General features: G+C 45.1%; 4 non-coding genes across 4 annotated transcripts; all 4 read left to right on the top strand.

Annotated features, from left to right (window-relative positions):
• Nucleotides 1-544: 544 nt before the first annotated feature.
• LOC147100817 (U1 spliceosomal RNA) lies at nucleotides 545-708 on the top strand. Its single transcript, XR_015073609.1, has one exon. It is a non-coding gene; the product is annotated as a U1 spliceosomal RNA (small nuclear RNA).
• A 2,971-nt stretch (nucleotides 709-3,679) lies between these two features.
• On the top strand, nucleotides 3,680-3,843 carry LOC147100816 (U1 spliceosomal RNA). Its single transcript, XR_015073616.1, has one exon. It is a non-coding gene; the product is annotated as a U1 spliceosomal RNA (small nuclear RNA).
• Nucleotides 3,844-6,814: 2,971 nt separating this feature from the next.
• LOC147100815 (U1 spliceosomal RNA) lies at nucleotides 6,815-6,978 on the top strand. The gene has a single exon (XR_015073605.1). It is a non-coding gene; the product is annotated as a U1 spliceosomal RNA (small nuclear RNA).
• A 2,960-nt stretch (nucleotides 6,979-9,938) lies between these two features.
• Nucleotides 9,939-10,102, top strand: LOC147100814 (U1 spliceosomal RNA). The gene has a single exon (XR_015073608.1). It is a non-coding gene; the product is annotated as a U1 spliceosomal RNA (small nuclear RNA).
• Nucleotides 10,103-10,235: the final 133 nt, after the last annotated feature.

The following is a 10,235-nucleotide window of genomic DNA, read 5'->3' as shown; positions in this document are numbered from 1 at the left end:
GGCCCTTCACAGGATTATTATAAGACAAAAAATGTGAAACCCGCTTAAAGAAATGAAGGTAGGTTTGTTGGTGAAATATTTCAAGCACAGTGAGCGAATGTGACAAGTGAAGACTTGATGGGCCAGAACCTCACTACTGTATGTCCCTATCGGTCTTTATGGGCAAAACTTGAAAATTGCTTTTTCAAAGACATCAGATTCCGAATTATTGTTCATATGAAGATATGACAAACATTTACTTCAGATGCAATAAATATAAGGAGAGATTTATTTCCAGAAAACTTTCCGTGGCCTGAAGGAAAGTTACTGAGGGAGCGTTCGTTTCCTTTTAAGGACAATATGCAAATATGCATGGCCGGCTCTGTATTATTGCAGCGTTTTGTCAAAGGGTATATCATTATATATTGCAATATTTTAGCAGAATCGACATGAGAAAACAGCAGCACTTTCTGAATGAAGGGACATTGTGATTTTAAAAAAGGAGTCGTTGAGACGGTAAGAGGCAGTGAATGATGTGGCGAGGCAGTGTGTGCAGCTGGAAAGCATACTTACCTGGCAGGGGAGACACCATGATCAAGAAGGTGGTTTTCCCAGGACGAGGCTAGCCCATTGCACTTCGGGTGTGCTGACGCCTGCGATGTCCCCAAATGCGGGATACTCGACTGCAAAATTTGTGGTAGTGGGGGACTGCGTTCGCGCTCTCCCCTGGCTTTACAATTAAAATTAGAATTTCAACACCATTCTCTTTTCAACTAAACTCTCACGTTATCTTCGCTCATTTGCGTTGTTTTCAATTCTAACTTCGCTTTATTCCCAACAGAGGGCGCTGCGACACAAAATCTTTTTTAACAACTCTGCATAATGGCCTATTCAAATCGCATCATAAGCGGTCCCTGACGCTCACATTTCATTTCATCTTTACACTCACAGTTATATTCATCCTTACAACTAAGAAATTACACATTTTGCACAATCAACAATTATACACCGCATGCAAGAAATGTTTCAAAGCTGCATGCCAACTCTGCACTTATTAACTACAGAAACAATCATACAGCACACAACCAGGCCATTCGGCCCATTGTGTCTCTGCCGGCTCTTTCAAAGGGCTATCCAATTAATCCTACTCCTCTCTTCTTTCACCAAAGCCCTGCAATTATTTTACCTTCAAATATTATCCAAATTACCTTTTTACCTTAGGTCACCTCGAGCTGGGGTGGGGAAGGCGGGGAAATGTCCTACTGTCGCCTCTGGTTCTTTTGCAAATTTTCTTCAATCTGTGTCTCCTGGTTACTGACCCTTCCGACACTGGAAACAGTTTCTCCTTATTTACTCATCATCTTGTACTTATGTAGCGCCTTTAATATAGTGAAACGTCCCAAGGCACCCCACAGGAGTGTTATCAAACTAAATTTGACACCCAGCCGCACAAGGAGATATTAGGACAGATGACCAAAAGCTTGCTCGAAAAGGTAGGTTTTAAGGAGCGTCTGAAAGGAGGAGAGAGAGAGAGGCGGAGAGGTTTCGGGAGGGAATTCCAGAGTTTAGGGCCTAGGCAGCTGAAAGCACGCCCGCCACCGGTGGAGCGAATAAAGTAGGGGATACGCAAGACGCCCAAATTGCATGATCACAGAGATCAAAGGCGACATGAGGGAAAATGTTCTTACGCAGCGAGCGGTTAGCATCTGGAAATCACTGCCTGAAAGGGTGCTGGAGACAAATTCAATTGTGGCTTTCAGAAGAGAATTGGATAAGTACCTGAAAGAAAAGAATCTGCAGGGCTACGGGGAAAAGGCAGGGGGCTGGGACTAGCCGAAGTGCTCTTGCAGAGAGTCGGCACGGGCTCGACGGGCCGAATGGCCTCCCTCTGTGCTGCAATCATTCTATTATATGACCTCGGAGGGTTGTAGGCAACGGTCCCTCTAATTTGTTTCTTTGGCCCGCACGCCCCGTCAACGGGCTGTGCGGCCCATTCAAAATTCAGCACGTGCACGTTTTTTCTATTCAAAAGCCGGCTCACCGGATGCGCGGGACCTGCAGCGCTCTGCGTTTCCACGCGGCTTTAAAGAGTGCATTGGTTGCAGGGCTGGAGGAGGTTACAGGGAAAGGGAGGGGCGATGCCGTGGAGGGATTTGAAAACAAGAGAATTTTAAAATCGAGGTGTTGCTGGACCATGAGCCGATGCAGGTCAGCGAGCACAGATGGTGATGGGTAAATGGGACTTGGTGCGACTTAGGATACGGGCAGCAGAGTTCTTGGAGAAGCAACCCTTTCTGTTACTTCTTTATTTGTGGATGACGGCATGTGGTTAAGAAATAAGAAATAAGAGCAGGAGTAGGCCACGCGGCCCCTCGAGCCTGCTCCGCCATTCAATGGCTGATCATCGACCTCAACTCCACTTTCCCGCCCGATCTCCATAGCCCTAGAGTCCAAAAATCTATCAATCTCAGCCTTGAATATACCCAAAGACTCAGCATTCACAGACCTCTGGGGCAGAGAATTCCAAAGATTCACAATCTTCTGAGTGAAGAAATTCCTCCTCATCTCGGTCTTAAATGGCCTACCCTTTATCCTGAGACTATGCCCCCTAGTTCTAGACACTCCAGCCAGGGGAAACAACCTCTCAGTATCTACCCTGTCAATCCCCTTCAGAATCTTGCATGTTTCAATGAGATCACCCCTCATTCTTCTAAACTCCCGAGAGTATAGGCCCATTCTACACAATCTCTCATCGTAGGACAGCCCTCTCATGTTGTTTGCAAAGGAAAATGCCATGGTTCTTAGAAGGTCCTGGTGATATTCCCTGCCACAGGACATCATTTTGATTTAAGGCATGACTGAAACGGAACAGGAGAAAGTCTTACTGGAAGCACTGACCATGCTGGAGGATGTTAGGATTGCTGCACCGTTGGCTCGAGTACCTCAATATTTCCAGTGTCTCCCTTACATATAACAACATTAAGGAACATTTATTTTCCAGCTCCGTGTCTAAGCTCTTAATGTGGCTTTTCCTTATATCATTTACTCACTATGAGGACAATGATCTTACTGAAAAGAGTGAGAAAGATTGCAAACAAAAACAACAACGACAACTTATATTTATATAGCGTCTTTAACGTAGTAAAAACGTCCCAAGGCCCTTCACAGGATTATTATAAGACAAAAAATGTGAAACCCGCTTAAAGAAATGAAGGTAGGTTTGTTGGTGAAATATTTCAAGCACAGTGAGTGAATGTGACAAGTGAAGACTTGATGGGCCAGAACCTCACTACTGTATGTCCCTATCGGTCTTTATGGGCAAAACTTGAAAATTGCTTTTTCAAAGACATCAGATTCCGAATTATTGTTCATATGAAGATATGACAAACATTTACTTCAGATGCAATAAATATAAGGAGAGATTTATTTCCAGAAAACTTTCCGTGGCCTGAAGGAAAGTTACTGAGGGAGCGTTCGTTTCCTTTTAAGGACAATATGCAAATATGCATGGCCGGCTCTGTATTATTGCAGCGTTTTGTCAAAGGGTATATCATTATATATTGCAATATTTTAGCAGAATCGACATGAGAAAACAGCAGCACTTTCTGAATGAAGGGACATTGTGATTTTAAAAAAGGAGTCGTTGAGACGGTAAGAGGCAGTGAATGATGTGGCGAGGCAGTGTGTGCAGCTGGAAAGCATACTTACCTGGCAGGGGAGACACCATGATCAAGAAGGTGGTTCTCCCAGGACGAGGCTAGCCCATTGCACTTCGGGTGTGCTGACGCCTGCGATGTCCCCAAATGCGGGATACTCGACTGCAAAATTTGTGGTAGTGGGGGACTGCGTTCGCGCTCTCCCCTGGCTTTACAATTAAAATTAGAATTTCAACACCATTCTCTTTTCAACTAAACTCTCACATTATCTTCGCTCATTTGCGTTGTTTTCAATTCTAACTTCGCTTTATTCCCAACAGAGGGCGCTGCGACACAAAATCTTTTTTAACAACTCTGCATAATGGCCTATTCAAATCGCATCATAAGCGGTCCCTGACGCTCACATTTCATTTCATCTTTACACTCACAGTTATATTCATCCTTACAACTAAGAAATTACACATTTTGCACAATCAACAATTATACACCGCATGCAAGAAATGTTTCAAAGCTGCATGCCAACTCTGCACTTATTAACTACAGAAACAATCATACAGCACACAACCAGGCCATTCGGCCCATTGTGTCTCTGCCGGCTCTTTCAAAGGGCTATCCAATTAATCCTACTCCTCTCTTCTTTCACCAAAGCCCTGCAATTATTTTACCTTCAAATATTATCCAAATTACCTTTTTACCTTAGGTCACCTCGAGCTGGGGTGGGGAAGGCGGGGAAATGTCCTACTGTCGCCTCTGGTTCTTTTGCAAATTTTCTTCAATCTGTGTCTCCTGGTTACTGACCCTTCCGACACTGGAAACAGTTTCTCCTTATTTACTCATCATCTTGTACTTATGTAGCGCCTTTAATATAGTGAAACGTCCCAAGGCACCCCACAGGAGTGTTATCAAACTAAATTTGACACCCAGCCGCACAAGGAGATATTAGGACAGATGACCAAAAGCTTGCTCGAAAAGGTAGGTTTTAAGGAGCGTCTGAAAGGAGGAGAGAGAGAGAGGCGGAGAGGTTTCGGGAGGGAATTCCAGAGTTTAGGGCCTAGGCAGCTGAAAGCACGCCCGCCACCGGTGGAGCGAATAAAGTAGGGGATACGCAAGACGCCCAAATTGCATGATCACAGAGATCAAAGGCGACATGAGGGAAAATGTTCTTACGCAGCGAGCGGTTAGCATCTGGAAATCACTGCCTGAAAGGGTGCTGGAGACAAATTCAATTGTGGCTTTCAGAAGAGAATTGGATAAGTACCTGAAAGAAAAGAATCTGCAGGGCTACGGGGAAAAGGCAGGGGGCTGGGACTAGCCGAAGTGCTCTTGCAGAGAGTCGGCACGGGCTCGACGGGCCGAATGGCCTCCCTCTGTGCTGCAATCATTCTATTATATGACCTCGGAGGGTTGTAGGCAACGGTCCCTCTAATTTGTTTCTTTGGCCCGCACGCCCCGTCAACGGGCTGTGCGGCCCATTCAAAATTCAGCACGTGCACGTTTTTTCTATTCAAAAGCCGGCTCACCGGATGCGCGGGACCTGCAGCGCTCTGCGTTTCCACGCGGCTTTAAAGAGTGCATTGGTTGCAGGGCTGGAGGAGGTTACAGGGAAAGGGAGGGGCGATGCCGTGGAGGGATTTGAAAACAAGAGAATTTTAAAATCGAGGTGTTGCTGGACCATGAGCCGATGCAGGTCAGCGAGCACAGATGGTGATGGGTAAATGGGACTTGGTGCGACTTAGGATACGGGCAGCAGAGTTCTTGGAGAAGCAACCCTTTCTGTTACTTCTTTATTTGTGGATGACGGCATGTGGTTAAGAAATAAGAAATAAGAGCAGGAGTAGGCCACGCGGCCCCTCGAGCCTGCTCCGCCATTCAATGGCTGATCATCGACCTCAACTCCACTTTCCCGCCCGATCTCCATAGCCCTAGAGTCCAAAAATCTATCAATCTCAGCCTTGAATATACCCAAAGACTCAGCATTCACAGACCTCTGGGGCAGAGAATTCCAAAGATTCACAATCTTCTGAGTGAAGAAATTCCTCCTCATCTCGGTCTTAAATGGCCTACCCTTTATCCTGAGACTATGCCCCCTAGTTCTAGACACTCCAGCCAGGGGAAACAACCTCTCAGTATCTACCCTGTCAATCCCCTTCAGAATCTTGCATGTTTCAATGAGATCACCCCTCATTCTTCTAAACTCCCGAGAGTATAGGCCCATTCTACACAATCTCTCATCGTAGGACAGCCCTCTCATGTTGTTTGCAAAGGAAAATGCCATGGTTCTTAGAAGGTCCTGGTGATATTCCCTGCCACAGGACATCATTTTGATTTAAGGCATGACTGAAACGGAACAGGAGAAAGTCTTACTGGAAGCACTGACCATGCTGGAGGATGTTAGGATTGCTGCACCGTTGGCTCGAGTACCTCAATATTTCCAGTGTCTCCCTTACATATAACAACATTAAGGAACATTTATTTTCCAGCTCCGTGTCTAAGCTCTTAATGTGGCTTTTCCTTATATCATTTACTCACTATGAGGACAATGATCTTACTGAAAAGAGTGAGAAAGATTGCAAACAAAAACAACAACGACAACTTATATTTATATAGCGTCTTTAACGTAGTAAAAACGTCCCAAGGCCCTTCACAGGATTATTATAAGACAAAAAATGTGAAACCCGCTTAAAGAAATGAAGGTAGGTTTGTTGGTGAAATATTTCAAGCACAGTGAGCGAATGTGACAAGTGAAGACTTGATGGGCCAGAACCTCACTACTGTATGTCCCTATCGGTCTTTATGGGCAAAACTTGAAAATTGCTTTTTCAAAGACATCAGATTCCGAATTATTGTTCATATGAAGATATGACAAACATTTACTTCAGATGCAATAAATATAAGGAGAGATTTATTTCCAGAAAACTTTCCGTGGCCTGAAGGAAAGTTACTGAGGGAGCGTTCGTTTCCTTTTAAGGACAATATGCAAATATGCATGGCCGGCTCTGTATTATTGCAGCGTTTTGTCAAAGGGTATATCATTATATATTGCAATATTTTAGCAGAATCGACATGAGAAAACAGCAGCACTTTCTGAATGAAGGGACATTGTGATTTTAAAAAAGGAGTCGTTGAGACGGTAAGAGGCAGTGAATGATGTGGCGAGGCAGTGTGTGCAGCTGGAAAGCATACTTACCTGGCAGGGGAGACACCATGATCAAGAAGGTGGTTCTCCCAGGACGAGGCTAGCCCATTGCACTTCGGGTGTGCTGACGCCTGCGATGTCCCCAAATGCGGGATACTCGACTGCAAAATTTGTGGTAGTGGGGGACTGCGTTCGCGCTCTCCCCTGGCTTTACAGAATTTCAACACCATTCTCTTTTCAACTAAACTCTCACGTTATCTTCGCTCATTTGCGTTGTTTTCAATTCTAACTTCGCTTTATTCCCAACAGAGGGCGCTGCGACACAAAATCTTTTTTAACAACTCTGCATAATGGCCTATTCAAATCGCATCATAAGCGGTCCCTGACGCTCACATTTCATTTCATCTTTACACTCACAGTTATATTCATCCTTACAACTAAGAAATTACACATTTTGCACAATCAACAATTATACACCGCATGCAAGAAATGTTTCAAAGCTGCATGCCAACTCTGCACTTATTAACTACAGAAACAATCATACAGCACACAACCAGGCCATTCGGCCCATTGTGTCTCTGCCGGCTCTTTCAAAGGGCTATCCAATTAATCCTACTCCTCTCTTCTTTCACCAAAGCCCTGCAATTATTTTACCTTCAAATATTATCCAAATTACCTTTTTACCTTAGGTCACCTCGAGCTGGGGTGGGGAAGGCGGGGAAATGTCCTACTGTCGCCTCTGGTTCTTTTGCAAATTTTCTTCAATCTGTGTCTCCTGGTTACTGACCCTTCCGACACTGGAAACAGTTTCTCCTTATTTACTCATCATCTTGTACTTATGTAGCGCCTTTAATATAGTGAAACGTCCCAAGGCACCCCACAGGAGTGTTATCAAACTAAATTTGACACCCAGCCGCACAAGGAGATATTAGGACAGATGACCAAAAGCTTGCTCGAAAAGGTAGGTTTTAAGGAGCGTCTGAAAGGAGGAGAGAGAGAGAGGCGGAGAGGTTTCGGGAGGGAATTCCAGAGTTTAGGGCCTAGGCAGCTGAAAGCACGCCCGCCACCGGTGGAGCGAATAAAGTAGGGGATACGCAAGACGCCCAAATTGCATGATCACAGAGATCAAAGGCGACATGAGGGAAAATGTTCTTACGCAGCGAGCGGTTAGCATCTGGAAATCACTGCCTGAAAGGGTGCTGGAGACAAATTCAATTGTGGCTTTCAGAAGAGAATTGGATAAGTACCTGAAAGAAAAGAATCTGCAGGGCTACGGGGAAAAGGCAGGGGGCTGGGACTAGCCGAAGTGCTCTTGCAGAGAGTCGGCACGGGCTCGACGGGCCGAATGACCTCCCTCTGTGCTGCAATCATTCTATTATATGACCTCGGAGGGTTGTAGGCAACGGTCCCTCTAATTTGTTTCTTTGGCCCGCACGCCCCGTCAACGGGCTGTGCGGCCCATTCAAAATTCAGCACGTGCACGTTTTTTCTATTCAAAAGCCGGCTCACCGGATGCGCGGGACCTGCAGCGCTCTGCGTTTCCACGCGGCTTTAAAGAGTGCATTGGTTGCAGGGCTGGAGGAGGTTACAGGGAAAGGGAGGGGCGATGCCGTGGAGGGATTTGAAAACAAGAGAATTTTAAAATCGAGGTGTTGCTGGACCATGAGCCGATGCAGGTCAGCGAGCACAGATGGTGATGGGTAAATGGGACTTGGTGCGACTTAGGATACGGGCAGCAGAGTTCTTGGAGAAGCAACCCTTTCTGTTACTTCTTTATTTGTGGATGACGGCATGTGGTTAAGAAATAAGAAATAAGAGCAGGAGTAGGCCACGCGGCCCCTCGAGCCTGCTCCGCCATTCAATGGCTGATCATCGACCTCAACTCCACTTTCCCGCCCGATCTCCATAGCCCTAGAGTCCAAAAATCTATCAATCTCAGCCTTGAATATACCCAAAGACTCAGCATTCACAGACCTCTGGGGCAGAGAATTCCAAAGATTCACAATCTTCTGAGTGAAGAAATTCCTCCTCATCTCGGTCTTAAATGGCCTACCCTTTATCCTGAGACTATGCCCCCTAGTTCTAGACACTCCAGCCAGGGGAAACAACCTCTCAGTATCTACCCTGTCAATCCCCTTCAGAATCTTGCATGTTTCAATGAGATCACCCCTCATTCTTCTAAACTCCCGAGAGTATAGGCCCATTCTACACAATCTCTCATCGTAGGACAGCCCTCTCATGTTGTTTGCAAAGGAAAATGCCATGGTTCTTAGAAGGTCCTGGTGATATTCCCTGCCACAGGACATCATTTTGATTTAAGGCATGACTGAAACGGAACAGGAGAAAGTCTTACTGGAAGCACTGACCATGCTGGAGGATGTTAGGATTGCTGCACCGTTGGCTCGAGTACCTCAATATTTCCAGTGTCTCCCTTACATATAACAACATTAAGGAACATTTATTTTCCAGCTCCGTGTCTAAGCTCTTAATGTGGCTTTTCCTTATATCATTTACTCACTATGAGGACAATGATCTTACTGAAAAGAGTGAGAAAGATTGCAAACAAAAACAACAACGACAACTTATATTTATATAGCGTCTTTAACGTAGTAAAAACGTCCCAAGGCCCTTCACAGGATTATTATAAGACAAAAAATGTGAAACCCGCTTAAAGAAATGAAGGTAGGTTTGTTGGTGAAATATTTCAAGCACAGTGAGCGAATGTGACAAGTGAAGACTTGATGGGCCAGAACCTCACTACTGTATGTCCCTATCGGTCTTTATGGGCAAAACTTGAAAATTGCTTTTTCAAAGACATCAGATTCCGAATTATTGTTCATATGAAGATATGACAAACATTTACTTCAGATGCAATAAATATAAGGAGAGATTTATTTCCAGAAAACTTTCCGTGGCCTGAGGAAAGTTACTGAGGGAGCGTTCGTTTCCTTTTAAGGACAATATGCAAATATGCATGGCCGGCTCTGTATTATTGCAGCGTTTTGTCAAAGGGTATATCATTATATATTGCAATATTTTAGCAGAATCGACATGAGAAAACAGCAGCACTTTCTGAATGAAGGGACATTGTGATTTTAAAAAAGGAGTCGTTGAGACGGTAAGAGGCAGTGAATGATGTGGCGAGGCAGTGTGTGCAGCTGGAAAGCATACTTACCTGGCAGGGGAGACACCATGATCAAGAAGGTGGTTTTCCCAGGACGAGGCTAGCCCATTGCACTTCGGGTGTGCTGACGCCTGCGATGTCCCCAAATGCGGGATACTCGACTGCAAAATTTGTGGTAGTGGGGGACTGCGTTCGCGCTCTCCCCTGGCTTTACAGAATTTCAACACCATTCTCTTTTCAACTAAACTCTCACGTTATCTTCGCTCATTTGCGTTGTTTTCAATTCTAACTTCGCTTTATTCCCAACAGAGGGCGCTGCGACACAAAATCTTTTTTAACA

Source organism: Somniosus microcephalus, chromosome 25 (genome assembly GCF_052327205.1).
Source record: "Somniosus microcephalus isolate GS21.2 chromosome 25, FLI_Smic_1.0, whole genome shotgun sequence".
Lineage (NCBI taxonomy): Eukaryota > Metazoa > Chordata > Chondrichthyes > Squaliformes > Somniosidae > Somniosus > Somniosus microcephalus.
Note: the sequence above shows the minus strand (reverse complement) of the source record. Positions and strands in the feature narration are given on the sequence as shown.